General features: G+C 45.7%; 1 protein-coding gene across 2 annotated transcripts in view; it reads right to left on the bottom strand.

Annotated features, from left to right (window-relative positions):
* Positions 1-14,676, bottom strand: part of ENTPD7 (ectonucleoside triphosphate diphosphohydrolase 7) — an 86,730-nt gene that overhangs the window by 54,324 nt on the left and 17,730 nt on the right. The gene's annotated exons all lie outside the window — the stretch shown is intronic.

The following is a 14,676-nucleotide window of genomic DNA, read 5'->3' as shown; positions in this document are numbered from 1 at the left end:
GGTTTGACCGACTGATGACTATTTACTCAGAGAAATAAACTCCAAAGCTAACGGTCGCCTCCACGAGACTCATTTTAACAACTGAGGTCAGTTACGCAGTTCCCCGTTTAGACTAAAGGATTCACTACGTGACAAGATCATAATCATCATCATCAATCATATTTATTGAGCGCTTACTATGAGCAGAGCACTGTACTAAGCACTTGGGAAGTACAAGTTGGCAACATATAGAGACAGTCCCTACCCTACAGTGGGCTCACAGTCTAAAAGGGGGAGACAAAGAACAAAACCAAACATACTAACAAAATAAAATAAATAGAATAGACAAGATGAGAGGGCTGTTGGAGAACTCCACCTATGTCTGCCCGCTTAAAGGCCGCTCTCATTTTGCTGCTCCCGTGATCACTGCAACGGTCCTAATAATAATAGTAATAATGGTATTTCTTAAGCCCTTACTATGTGCCGAGCACTGTATTAAACAGTGGGGTTAGAGAAGCAGCATGGCTTAGTGACAAGAGCACAGGCTTGGCAGTCAGAGGTTATGGGTTCTAATCCCACTCCAACACTCTGTGCCTCAGTTACCTCATCTTTAAAATGGGGACTGAGACTGTGAGCCCCACAGTTCTCAGTGCCCAACCCAGTTACCTTGTATCTACCCCAGGACAGTGCCCGGAACATAGTAAGCACTTAACAAATCCTACAATTATTATTAATTATATATAGATTGTGAGCCCACTGTTGGGAAGTGTGTTATTATGTTATTTTGTTAGTATGTTTGGTTTTGTTCTCTGTCTCCCCCTTTTAGACTGTGAGCCCACTGCTGGGTAGGGACTGTCTCTATATGTTGCCAATTTGTACTTCCCAAGTGCTTAGTACAGTGCTCTGCACATAGTAAGCGCTCAATAAATACGATTGATGATGATGATGATGATGGGAAGGGACCATCGCTATACGTTGCTAACTTGTACTTCCCAAGCGCTTAGTACAGTGCTCTGCACATAGTAAGCGCTCAATAAATACGATTGATGATGATGATGATGATGGGAAGGGACCATCGCTATACGTTGCTAACTTGTACTTCCCAAGCGCTTAGTACAGTGCTCTGCACACAGTAAGCACTCAATAAATAAGATTGAATGAATGAATGAATATATATATACGTTACATATAAACACACATTACCTATACATTATGTGTATTTACACATTATATATATTTACACATTATATATTACACCCTATATATGTAATGAGAGAGAGAATACTGCCCTCCTAATTTTTGAAGATGATAATAATAATAATTATAATTATGGTATTTGTTAAGTGCGTACTATGTGCCAAGCACTGTTCTAAGCGCTGGGGAGGATACAAGGTAATCAGGTTGTCCCACGTGGGGCTCACAGTCTTAATCCCCATTTTACAGATGAGGTCACTGAAGCACAGAGAAGTTAAGTGGCTTGCCCAAGGTCACACAGCAGGTAAATAGCAGAACAGGGATTAGAACCCACATCCTCTGACTCCCAAGCCCGAGCTCTTTCCGCTAAGCCACGCTGCTTCTCCTGAAGGCCTATTCCATGCCTGAGAATGTGGCTGAAAACCCTATTACAGAAGGGACATAAAAATAATAATGGTATTTATTAAGCGCTTATTATGTGCAAAGCACTGTTCTAAGCGCTGGGGGGATACAAGGTGATCAGGTTGTCCCACGTGGGGCTCACAGTCTTAATCCCCATTTTACAGATGAGGTCACTGGGGCCCAGAGAAGTGAAGTGAGTTGCCCGAAGTCACACAGCTGACAATTAGCGGAGCTGGGATGCCTTCTCACTTTATGGTTTACAAGATTGGACAGATCCTTTTGGCACCAGTGAGTTTGTCCCACACTGGGCCTATGTCGGCTTTCAACTCTGCCTCCTTATGTCCCTCTAGTCAGTAAGCCTTAGCTCTAGGAAACCAGAGCCTCTCCTGATTTCTGATCTCTGCCCGCCAGATACATCTGTCAGGGCGGCAGTTGGTTTCCTAAAATCAACTGGAAAAGCACCCAGTTTGAGTCCGTGCTTCGCCCTGTCTTTTTTTCTGCTCTCTTTCAGTTCCCTGTCTGGCATCTGCTTGGGTAACCTGCTGGCATCCACCCACAACTCATGTCCCCCGCGTCCCCGGCAGAGCTCTGTTGCTGTGCCACTTGTCTGCTCTGTGATCTTGGGCAAGTCACTTAATCAATCAATCAATCAAATTTATTGAGCGCTTACTGTGTGCAGAGCACTGTACTAAGCGCTTGGGAAGTACAAGTTGGCGACATATAGAGACGGTCCCTACCCAACAGCGGGCTCACAGTCTAGAAGGGGGAGACAGAGAACAAAGCCAAACATATTAACAAAATAAAATAAATAGAATAGATATGTACAAGTAAAATAGAGTAAAAAATATGTACAAACATATATACAGGTGCTGTGGGGAAGGGAAGGAGGTGAGATGGGGGGGATGGAGAGGGAGACGAGGGGGAGAGGAACGAGGGGACTCAGTGTGGGAAGGCCTCCTGGAGGAGGTGAGCTCTCAGTAGGGCCTTGAAGGGAGGAAGAGAGCTAGCTTGGCAGATGGGCAGAGGGAGGGCATTCCAGGCCAGGGGGATGATGTGGGCCGGGGGTCGACGGCGGGACAGGGGAGAACGAGGCCTAACGGTGAGGAGATTAGCGGCAGAGGAGCGGAGGGTGCGGGCTGGGCTGGAGAAGGAGAGAAGGGAGGTGAGGTAGGAGGGGGCGAGGGGATGGACAGCCTGGAAGCCCAGGGTGAGGAGTTTCTGCCTGATGCGCAGACTGATTGGTAGCCACTGGAGATTTTTGAGGAGGGGAGTGATATGCCCAGAGCGTTTCTGGACAAAGACAATCCGGGCAGCAGCATGAGGTATGGATTGAAGTGGGGAGAGACACGAGGATGGGAGATCAGAGAAGGCTGATGCAGTAGTCCAGACGGGATAGGATGAGAGCTTGAACGAGCAGGGTAGCGGTTTGGATGGAGAGGAAAGGGCGGATCTTGGCGATGTTGCGAAGCTGAGACCAGCAGGTTTTGGTGACGGCTTGGATGTGAGGGGTGAACGAGAGAGTGGAGTCGAGCATGACAACAAGGTTGCGGGCTTGTGAGACGGGAAGGATGGTAGTGCCGTCAGCAGAGATGGGAAAGTCAGGGAGAGGGCAGGGTTTGGGAGGGAAGACAAGGAGTTCAGTCTTGGACATGCACTTAACTTAACTGCACTTAACTTCTCTGGGCCTGAGTTACCTCATCTGAAAAAGTGCTCGAAAGCACTTAGTCATCTTGTCCCCTCCAACCTCTCCTCGCTACTCTCCTACTACAACCCAGCCTGCAAATTTTGTTCCTCTAATACTAACCTTCTCACTGTATCTCCATCTCATCTATCTCACCGCCAATCTCTCGCCCCCATCCTACCTCTGGCCTGGAATGCCCGCTCTGCACACGGTAAGCGCTCAATAAATACGATTGATTGATTGATTGATCAGACAGATAATTGCTCTCCCCCACTTCAAAACCTTATTGAAGGCACATCTCCTCCAAGAAGCCCTCTCTAAGCCCTCCTCTCCTCCTCTCCCACTCCCTTCTGTGCCACTTTTAATTGCTCCTTCATTCATCCTCCCTCCATCCTCACAGGCCATATGTATACATCTGTACATATCTGTAATTTAATATACATTTAAATACATCTATTCATATATTTATTCCTGTCCCCTCTTGACTGTGAGCTCATTGTGGAAAGGAGTGTGTCTGTTTGCTGTTATATTTTACGGTCCCAAGCAGTTAGTACAGTGCTTTGCACACAGTAAGTGCTCAATAAATTCAATTGAATGAATGAACAAACGACTACAATGGGGATTAAGACTGTGATCCCTACATAGGACAGGGACTGTGTCCAACCCGGTTATCTTGTATCTATCCCAGCGCTTAGCACAGTGTCTGGCACCCAGTAAGCGCTTAACAAATACCTTTTTTAATGTAGGTCCACACTGACGGTGCTCAACGACCTTGGTTTTAGGAACCTTGTCCTGCCATCTGATGTTGAGTCTGGTTTTCAGATGACGCTGATGAAACCGCTTGGGCCGCTGGATGTGTCTTCCGTCTCCCTCTCTCAATCAATCAATCAATCGTATTTATTGAGCACTTACTGGGTGCCAGACACTGTGCTAAGCGCTTGGGAAGTCCAAGTTGGCAACATATAGAGACAGTCCCTACCCAACAGTGGGCTCGCAGTCTCGACTCTAAATTTATTTTGGGCGGAGAATGCGTCTACCAACTCTGTTATATTGTACTCTCCCAAGTGCTTAGTACAGTGCTCTGCACACAGTAAGCCCTCAATGAATGCCATCGATTGATTCTGTAGGAGGTTCAAGTCTCCCTGCCATATAGAAAGTGGGATCCCAAAACAGTCCTGAAGACCTTTGTCGTGGGACAGCGTTGGATGCCTTCGGGCACTCCGATAACTACAATATCCCCTTAGAATTTGAGGACTGCTTTAAAATAGTTTACGTACTCTGTGTCTTTCTTTTTTTTAATGGTATATGTTAAGCACTTTCTATGTGTCAGGCACTGTACTAAGCACTGGGGTAGATACAAGCTAATCAGTTTCGAAACAATCCCTGTCCTACATAGGGCTCATGGCCTTAACTCCCATTTTACGGATGAGGTCACTGAGGCCCAGAGAAGTTAAGTGATTTGTGCAAGGTCACACAGCAGACAACTTCGAAACCTACGGCTAGTACAGAGTTCAGTGTCGGGGACAGAAAACCGTAAGGGCTCACTACTTGGGGGCTGGGGGGAGAGGCGCATGATAGGAATGATCACCCCCACAGCTCTTGGGGCTGTTCTTCCAGACTTGCTCAACCAGGGTCTCTGAAGAGACCAGCGAGATCCCATCAGGGCTCAAAAGACTAAAATAGTGGCTTTCCAGCCTGTTGGCTCTTTGAATAATAATAATTATGGCTTTTATTAAGCGCTTACTATGTGCAAAGCGCTTTGTTCTAAGCGCTGGGGAGGATACAAGGTGATCGGGTTGTCCCACGGGGGGCTCACAGTCTTCATCCCCACTTTACAGATGAGGTAACTGAGGCACAGAGAAGTTAAGTGACTTGCCCAAAGTCACACAGCTGACAGTTGGCGGAGCCGGGATTTGAACCCATGACCTCTGACTCCAAAGCCCGTGCTCTTTCCACTGAGCCACACTGCTTCCCGACACATCCCAGTCCCCATCCTCTCTAAAATCCCTGTCTCATTCTCACCTTGCACTCAAAGCTCACTGTGGACATGGAATGTGTCTGCTTATTCTTCTACTGTACTCTCCCAAGTGCTTAATACAGTGCTCTGCACACAGTAAGCGCTCAATAAATACAACTGAAGGAATGATGAATGGTTGGCACCTAGGCTGACAATTCTAGCTAAACAAATAACACAGTTATTCTCATTATTAGCAGCAGCCCCCAAAAAGGCTCTGCTCCAGAGCTGAGTTGCTCCTAACCAGCAAAAATGTATATTTCTGGCAGTTGGGGCTTCAGAATGAAATTAGACTAGGATAAGGGAAAAATATGTAATACTTCTTTGAATTAACATGTACTTTTAAACTGTATCAGTTTGCCTGTCCATCCTATGTCTCTCAAATCATCATCACCATCATCATTAATGGTATTTATTGAGCGCTTACTCTGTGCAGAGCACTGTACTCCCCCTCTAGACTGCGAACTCGCTGAGGGCAGGGAATGTGCTATTCTACTGCTATATTGTAATAACAAAAATAATGTTGGTATTTGTTAGGCGCTTACTATGTGCCAAGCACTGTTCTAAGCACTAGGTGGGGGGATACAAGGTAATCAAGGTTGTCCCACGTGGGGCTCACAGTCTTCATCCCCAGATGAGGAAACTGAGGCACAGAGAAGTGAAGTGACTTGCCCAAAGTCACACAGCTGACAGCAAAGATTAGAACACAGCTGCAAAGCTGGGTTCTAATCCCGGCTCCGCCACTTGTCTGCTGTGTGACTTTGGGCGAGTCATTTAACTTCTCTGGGCCTCAGTTCCCTCATCTGCAAAATGGGGGTGAGTACAATATAGCAGAGTTGGTAGACCCATTCCATCATCACCATCATCATCATCAATCATATTTATTGAGCGCTTACTATGTGCAGAGCACTGTACTAAGCGCTTGGGAAGTACAAATTGGCAACATATAGAGACAGTCCCTACCCAACAGTGGGCTCACAGTCTAAAAGGGGGAGACAGAGAACAAAACCAAACATACTAACAAAATAAAATAAACAGAATAGATATGTACAAATAAAATAATAGAGTAATAAATATGTACAAACATATATACATATATATTCCCTGACCACAACAAGCTTACAGTCTAGAGGAGTAAACAGACATTAATATAAATTACATAAATGCTGTGGGGCAAATCAGGGTGAACCAGAAAGGAGTGACAGAAGAATAATAATAATGATGGCATTTATTAAGCGCTTACTATGTGCAAAGCACTGTTCTAAGCGCTGAATAGGAAATGAGGGCTTAGTCAGGGAAGGGCTGTTGAAGGAGATGTGCCTTCGGTGAGGTTTTGAAGGTGGGGAGAGGAATTGTTTGTCGGGTATGACAAGGAAGGTCACTCCAGGCCAGGGGTGGGACGTGGGTGAAAGGTCAGCAGCGAGATGGATGAGATTAAGGTACAGGGAGAAGGTTGGCATCAGAGGATGATCATCAGTGGAAAGAGCCTGGGCTTTGGAGTCAGAGGTCATGGGTTCAAATCCCGGCTCTGCCACTTGTCAGCTGTGTGACTTTGAGCGAGTCACTTAACTTCTCTGAGCCTCAGTGACCTCACCTGTAAAATGGGGATGAAGACTGTGAGCCCCCCCGTGGGACAACCTGATCACCTTGTAACCTCCCCAGCGCTTAGAACAGTGCTTTGCACATAGTAAGCGCTTAATAAATGTCATCATTATTATTATTAGAGGAGTGAAATAGTGCGGGCTGGGTTGAGGGAGGAGGGCAGCAAGGTAAGATTCGAGTGGGGAAGGTGATTGAGGGCTCCCTCCTACCTAGACTATAAAAGCCCCATTTGGGAGCCAATGAGCTTGAATCTAGAACCAGTGTGGCCTGATGGAAAGAGCACGGGTCTGGGTTCTAATCCCAGCACTACCAGGTGTCCGCTGTGTGACCTTGGGCAAGTCACTTCACGTCTCTGGGCCTCAGTTCCCTCATCTTAATGGGGATTAAGAATGTGAGCCCCATGTGGGACACAGACTATGTCCGACCCGAAAAGCTTGTATCTAGCCCAGTGCTCAGTATAGGGCCTGACACATAGTAAGCGCTTAAATACCACAATCATTATTATTATCATTACTCCAGCGCTGAGTGGCAGGCATATAGGAAGAGCTTAACAAATGCCACAATTATTATCATTTCCCCAGCACTCAGGACAGTGCCTGGCACATAGTAAGCGCTAGTATGGCGTAGTGGACAGAACATCAATCAATCAATCGTATTTATTGAGCGCTTACTGTGTGCAGAGCACTGTACTAAGCGCTTGGGAAGTACAAGTCGGCAACACATGGGCCTGGGAATCCGAAGGTCATGGGTTCTAATCTTGATTCCACCACTTATCTGCTGTGTGACCTCTGGACCTCAGTTACCTCATCTGTAAAATGGAGATTGAGACTGTGAGCTCCACGTGGGACAGGGACTGCATCCAACTTGATTTGCCTGTATCCACCCCAGCACTTAGTACAGTGCCTGGTGCATAGTAAGCACTTAACTACCATCATTATTATTATTATGATACCACAATTATTATTATCATCACTTCCCCAGCGCTTGGAACAGAATAAGCAGTTAAAAGCTATAATAATAATAGTAACCTAACCATGAGACTCAGTGGGTGGCCAGTAAACCTTACTGAACCCCATATGTGATAACTTAGTGTGAGAACTTAATAATAATAATGGCATTTATTAAGCGCTTACTATTGTGCAAAGCACTGTTGTAAGCACTGGGGTGGTTACAAGGTGATCAGGTTGTCCCACGGCGGACTCACAGTCCTCATCCCCATTTTACAGATGAGGTAACTGAGGCCCAGAGAAGTGAAGTGACTTGCCCAAAGTCACACAGCTCATGATTGGCGGTGCCAGATTCGAACCCGTGACCTCCACTCCAAAGCCCGGGCTCTTTCCACTGAGCCACGCTGCTTCTCTGATCCCCGTTTTGTCCGACGGGGATCTCCCGCCTTGCCTCGCCTCTGCAGGGTGAGGCCGGAGGGCGCCCACCTGAGAAGCAGCGGGGCCTAGTCTGTTCGATCGTATCTCCTTCAATCCTGTTCCTTCGATCGGATTTATTGAGCGCTTATTGCGGGCGGGGCATCGTACCAGGTGCTCAGGGAAGGACGGTACAACAGCGAGCGGGGACGGTCCCTGGCCACAACGAGCTCACAGTCCAAAGGGGGACGAGAGCCTCTGTGAGCCCGTTGTTGGGCCGGGACCGTCTCTATATGTTGCCGACTTGGAATTCCCAAGCGCTTAGTACAGTGCTCTGCACACAGTAAGTGCTCAGTAAATATGATTGAATGAATGAATGAATGAATAACTTCCTACCGGTCTTGAGTGTTGGGGATGAGCAACTGTGAGCCCACTGTTGGGTAGGGACTGTCTCTATGTGATGCCAATTTGTACTTCCCAAGCGCTTAGTACAGTGCTCTGCACATAGTAAGCGCTCAATAAATACGATTGATTGATTGATTGATGACTGGTGGATGAGGAGGCCCTCAGAGGGGTTTCGATCTCCACCAATCCCACAGGGACGGAAAACTCACGTTATAAAACGCACCCCTTGGCGGTCGCTGCCCTCCCTCATTTCCACGACCGCTTCTTCCACCTCGTCTCCCAGCTAGACGGATGGCCTTGTCAAAGGAACGGTGCCTAATGTCCCAACAGGTTCCTACCCAAAAAGGTGTATTCATTAGAGGTTAAGATCCTTGCGGGCAGGTAATGGGCCGCCTTGTTATCATCAGTTGTATTTATTGAGCGCTTACCGTGTGCAGAGCACTGTACTAAGCGCTTGGGAAATACAAATTGGCAACATATAGAGACAGTCCCTACAGTGGGCTCACTTCTGCTGTATTTTCCAAATGCTTCTTACAGTGCAATGCGCCCTTGGGTCGCTCAATAAATACATTATTGTGAAGTGAAAGACACATATTTTGGAGTGTTACAGACTGACGATAAGCCTGAAGATGGGATAAGGTACAAACCTGAAAGAAGACATTCAATCAATCAATCAGTCGTATTTATTGAGCACTTACTGTGTGCAGAGCACTGTACTAAGCACTTGGGAAGTACAAGTTGGCAACATATAGAGATGGTCCCTACCCAACAGTGGGCTCACAGTCTAGAAGGGGGAGACGGACAACAAAACCGAGCATATTAACAAAATAAAATAAATAGAATAGATATATACAAGTAAAATAGAGTAATCACCATCAGTCGTATTTATTGAGCGCTTACTGTGTGCAGAGCACTGTACTAAGCGCTTGGGAAGTACAAGTTGGCAACATATAGAGACGGTCCCTACCCAACAGTGGGCTCACAGTCTAGAAGGGGGAGGCAGAGAACAAAACCAAGCATATTAACAAAATAAAATAAATAGAATAGATATGTACAAGTAAAATAGAGTAATCATCATCAATCGTATTTATTGAGCGCTTACTGTGTGCAGAGCACTGTACTAAGCGCTTGGGAAGTACAAGTTGGCAACATATAGAGACGGTCCCTACCCAACAGTGGGCTCACAGTCTAGAAGGGGGAGGCAGAGAACAAAACCAAGCATATTAACAAAATAAAATAAATAGAATAGATATGTACAAGTAAACTAAATAAACAGAGTAATAAATATGTACAAACATATATACAGGTGATATACAGTTCCATCAGCCATACTGAACCAAAGGATGTCCCTCAAAAACACTCCGTAGTAAATACACGGGCGCAGAGTGGTAAACCAAATGAAGAAAGCTTTTGGCCTTTCTTTACGAAAACTTTATGCAGCTACAATAGAGCATTAAGCTTCAAATCAAACGGAAGGCCTACACAGCTCTATAAAAACAACAATAAAACAATAAAAACAACAACCGCAATATCTGTGAGGTGTTTACTACGCACCAAGCACTGTACTAAGCACTGGGAGAGATACAAGATAATGATCAATCAATCAATCATATTTATTGAGCGCTTACTGTGTGCAGAGCACTGTACTAAGCGCTTGGGAAGTACAAGTTGGCAACATATAGAGATGGTCCCTACCCAACAGTGGGCTCACAGTCTAGAAGGGGGAGACAGAATAATAATAATAATAATAATAATAATAATGATGGCATCTGTTAAGCACTTACTGTGTGCCAAGCACTGTTCTAAGCACTGGGAGAGATACAAGATAATCAAGTTGTCCCACGGGGGGCTCACAGTCTTAATCCCCATTTTACAGATGAGGTCACTGAGGCACAGAGAAGTGAAGTGACTTGCCCAACGTCACACAGCTGACAAGTGGCAGAGCCGGGATTAGAACCCACAACTTCGGACTCCCATTTTCACTGAGCCATGCCAGTGGCCAAAAGATAATCGGGACCCCCATGGGACTCACTGTCTAAATAGGAGGGAGAACAGAGAAGCAGTGTGGCTCAACGGAAACAGCCCGGGCTTTGGAGTCAGAGGTCATGGGTTCAAATCCCGGCTCCGCCAACTGTCGGCTGTGTGACTTTGGGCAAGTCACTTAACTTCTCTGTGCCTCAGTTACCTCATCTGTAAAATGGGATGAAAACTGTGAGCCCCCCGTGGGACAACCTGATCACCTTGTAACCTCCCCAGCGCTTAGAACAGTGCTTTGCACATAGAAAGTGCTTAATAAATGCCATCATTATTATTAGCAGCAGTAGTAAGTGCTTTGCACACAGTAAACATTCAATAAATACAAGCACCTTGTAACCTCCCCAGCGCTTAGAAACAGTGCTTTGCACTTAGTAAGCGCTTAACAAATGCCAACATTATTATTATTATTATTATTATTATTATTAACAGGTAATGAATCCCCATTCTGCAGATGAGGAAACTGAGGCACAGAGAGGAAAACAGACTCACCTAAGATCACACAACAGACCAGTGTCCATTATTCTACATGGTGGTGAGCTCTGGACCTTATCCCAAATCCTGATGCTGTTTCAGTTAGTCGATCATATTTATCATCATCATCATCATCAATCGCATTTATAGAGCGCTTACTGTGTGCAGAGCACTGTACTAAGCGCTTGGGAAGTACAAGTTGGCAACGTATAGAGACAGTCCCTACCCAACAGTGGGTATTTACTGAGCACATATTGTGCAGGACACTATACTAAGCACTTGAGAGACTACAATGTAACAGACACATTCCCTGATTCTGGGAGACGGACATAAATATAAATAACTAAAATTACAGATATGTGCATAAATGCTGCGGGGCTGGGAGGAGGGGATGAAGAAAGGGAACGAGTCAGGGTGATGGAGAAAGGAGTGGAAGAAAAGGAAAAGAGGGCTTAGGGAAGGCCTCTTGGAGGAAATTTGCCTTCAATAATGAATGTACCGCCGATGAGCCACACTTCACATCAAATGGCACTCACTAGAAATAACAAAGGTCCAGAAACACAAGCTCATCACAACTATGGCTTGGTAGGACGCGTGAAAAAGGGATTCCACTTAGGTTCCTCGCTGTGACCTTTTATCAATCAATCAATCGTATTTATTGAGTGCTTACTATGTGCAGAGCACTGTACTAAGAGCTTGGGAAGTACAAATTGGCAACACATAGAGACAGTCCCTACCCAACAGTGGGCTCACAGTCTAAAAGGGGGAGACAGAGAACGGAACCAAACATACCAACAAAATAAAATAAATAGGATAGAAATGTACAAGTAAAATAAATAAATAAATAGAGTAATAAATATGTACAACCATATATACATATATACAGGTGCTGTGGGGAAGGGAAGGAGGTAAGATGGGGGGATGGAGAGGGGGACGAGGGGGAGAGGAAGGAAGGGGCTCAGTCTGGGAAGGCCTCCTGGAGGAGGTGAGCTCTCAGCAGGGCCTTGAAGGGAGGAAGAGAGTCATCAGTTGATCGGGGGCATTTATTGAACGCTCGTTTTGGGCGACTAAAGTAAGGGTTAGTAGGTAGACAAGAGCTAACGCAAGTTGGCCAACCTGCTTTCCCGCCCGCGTGGCTTTGGTTTCTGGTCTATTTATTTGATTTTGTTAGTATGTTTGGTTTTGTTCTCCGTCTCCCCCTTTTAGACCGTGAGCCCACCGTTGGGTAGGGACTGTCTCCACATGTTGCCAATTTGTACTTAGTACAGTGCTCTGCACATAGCGAGCGCTCAACAAATGGCGAGCTGAAATGAGATCCAGGTGAGGAGAGGGAGAGAGAGAGAGAGAGCGCACAGAACAGGTGTTTCAAAGGCACAACCTCAAACAATGCCACATAACCTCAAACAAGTCTGTTGGGAAACGGCCCATCAAAGCAGTTCATGATGTCCTTCGACAGAGTTGACGTTCGAAATTAATAAATAGCACTTATTGAAGGCCGAGCACTGCGTTAAGAGCGTGGGAGAGAACAGCAGAGGGGAAAAATATGCTCCTTGCCCTCAAAGAGTCTTCCACCTGAGAAGGCGTCCAGTATTAACTACAGTTAGGCGGAAAGCAAAGTACATCCAGTATTTCAAGGATGCAAGAGTAGCGTTTTTGTAGTTGTGTTTATGTTCATTAGGAAAAATCTGCACTGCGGGAGCAGTCGCTGTGTCTGACGTTGAACCGTGGTGCGTTCAGACAGACTCTTTTAGACTGTGAGCCCACTGTTGGGTAGGGACTGTCTCTATGTGTTGCCAACTTGTACTTCCCAAGCGCTTAGTACAGTGCTCTGCACACAGTAAGCGCTCAATAAATACGATTGATGACTCATGCCGTCGGACGAATGTTCCCTAATTTTGTCCACGGGTTTGTTTTATGGCATTTGCTAAGTGCTTACTATGTGCCAGGCACTGCACTAAGCAATGGGGTAGATACAAGTTAATCAGGTTGGACACTCTATTACTCTATTTATTTACTTGTACATATTTATTCTATTTATTTTATTTTGTTAATATGTTTTGCTTTGTTCTCTGTCTCCCCCTTCTAGACTGTGAGCCCACTGTTGGGTAGGGACCGTCTCCAGATGTTGCCAACTTGGACTTCCCAAGCGCTTAGTACAGTGCTCTGCACACAGTAAGCGCTCAGTAAATATGATTGATTGATTGACACAGTCCCTGTCCCCCATGGAGCTCACAGTCTTAATCCCCATTTTACAGATGAGTTAGCAGGCACAGAGAAGTTAAATGATTTGCCCAAGGTCACACAGCAGCCAAGTGGTACGGCGGGGATTCGAACCCAGGTCCTCCTGGCATCCAGGCCTGTGGTCTTTCCACTAGGCCAAGCTGCTTCTCAGGGTCTGGCTAAATATGCATTCATTCATTCAATCGTATTTATTGAGCGCTTAGTGTGTGCAGAGCACTGTACTAAGCACTTGGGAAATTCATTCATTCATTTAATCGTATTTATTGAGCGCTTACTGTGTGCAGAGCACTGTACTAAGCGCTTGGGAAGGACAAATCGGCAACATATGGAGACGGTCCCTACCCAACAGTGGGTTCACAGTCTAGAAGGGGGAGACAGACAACAAAACAAAACATATTAACAAAATAAAATAAATAGAATATACATGTACAAATAAAATAAGTAAATAAAGAGTAATATAAGATAAATAAATAAATGAATGAATGAATGAATGAATGAATAAATAAATAAATAGAGTAATACACATGGTAAGAGCCCACTGCGGGACAAGGCCTGCGTCCAACCTGATCTCCTTGGGAGCCACACCGGCGTTCATTCATTCATTCAATCGTATTTATTGAGCACTTGAGTATTTATTGAGCACAGAATTGAGTACTTCCCAAGCGCTTAGTACAGTGCTCCCCCTCCTTCCTCCCCCCCTCCATCCCACTCCACCTTACCTCCTTCCCTTCCCCACAACACCTGTATGTATGTATATATGTTTGTACGGATTTATTACTCGATTTATTCATTTATTTTACTTGTACATATTCTATTTATTTCATTTTATTAATATGTTTTGTTGTCTGTCTCCCCCTTCTAGACTGTGAGCCCACTGCTGAGTAGGGACCGTCTCTATATGCTGCCAACTTGTACTTCCCAAGCGGTTAGTACAGTGCTCTGCACACCGTAAGCGCTCAATACGATTGAATGAATATCTGCAAATCAATGTGGTCAAGTGACTGAGCCATCAACCCATCGTGCCCACCTGCTCACAACCACAGGAACGTCAGGGCCACCTTCTCTCCTCAAAGTTCGGCATGGGGGGTCCCCTTTTCCAAGATCAGAGTGGGGCCGTCTTTCTCCCCAGCATAAAAATAGAGAGCAGCTGTGGTGGGGAGCGGGTTCCTCTCTCCCACTCTAAAAACTTGGACTGGAGCTGCTATTTATTTCTTTATATTAATGTCCTCCCCCTCTCCATCCCCCCCGCCTTACCTCCTTCCCTTCCCCACAGCACCTGTATATATGGA

Source organism: Tachyglossus aculeatus, chromosome 3 (genome assembly GCF_015852505.1).
Source record: "Tachyglossus aculeatus isolate mTacAcu1 chromosome 3, mTacAcu1.pri, whole genome shotgun sequence".
Lineage (NCBI taxonomy): Eukaryota > Metazoa > Chordata > Mammalia > Monotremata > Tachyglossidae > Tachyglossus > Tachyglossus aculeatus.
The sequence above is the reverse complement of the archived record's forward strand: the minus strand, read 5'-3'. Positions and strand labels throughout refer to the sequence as shown.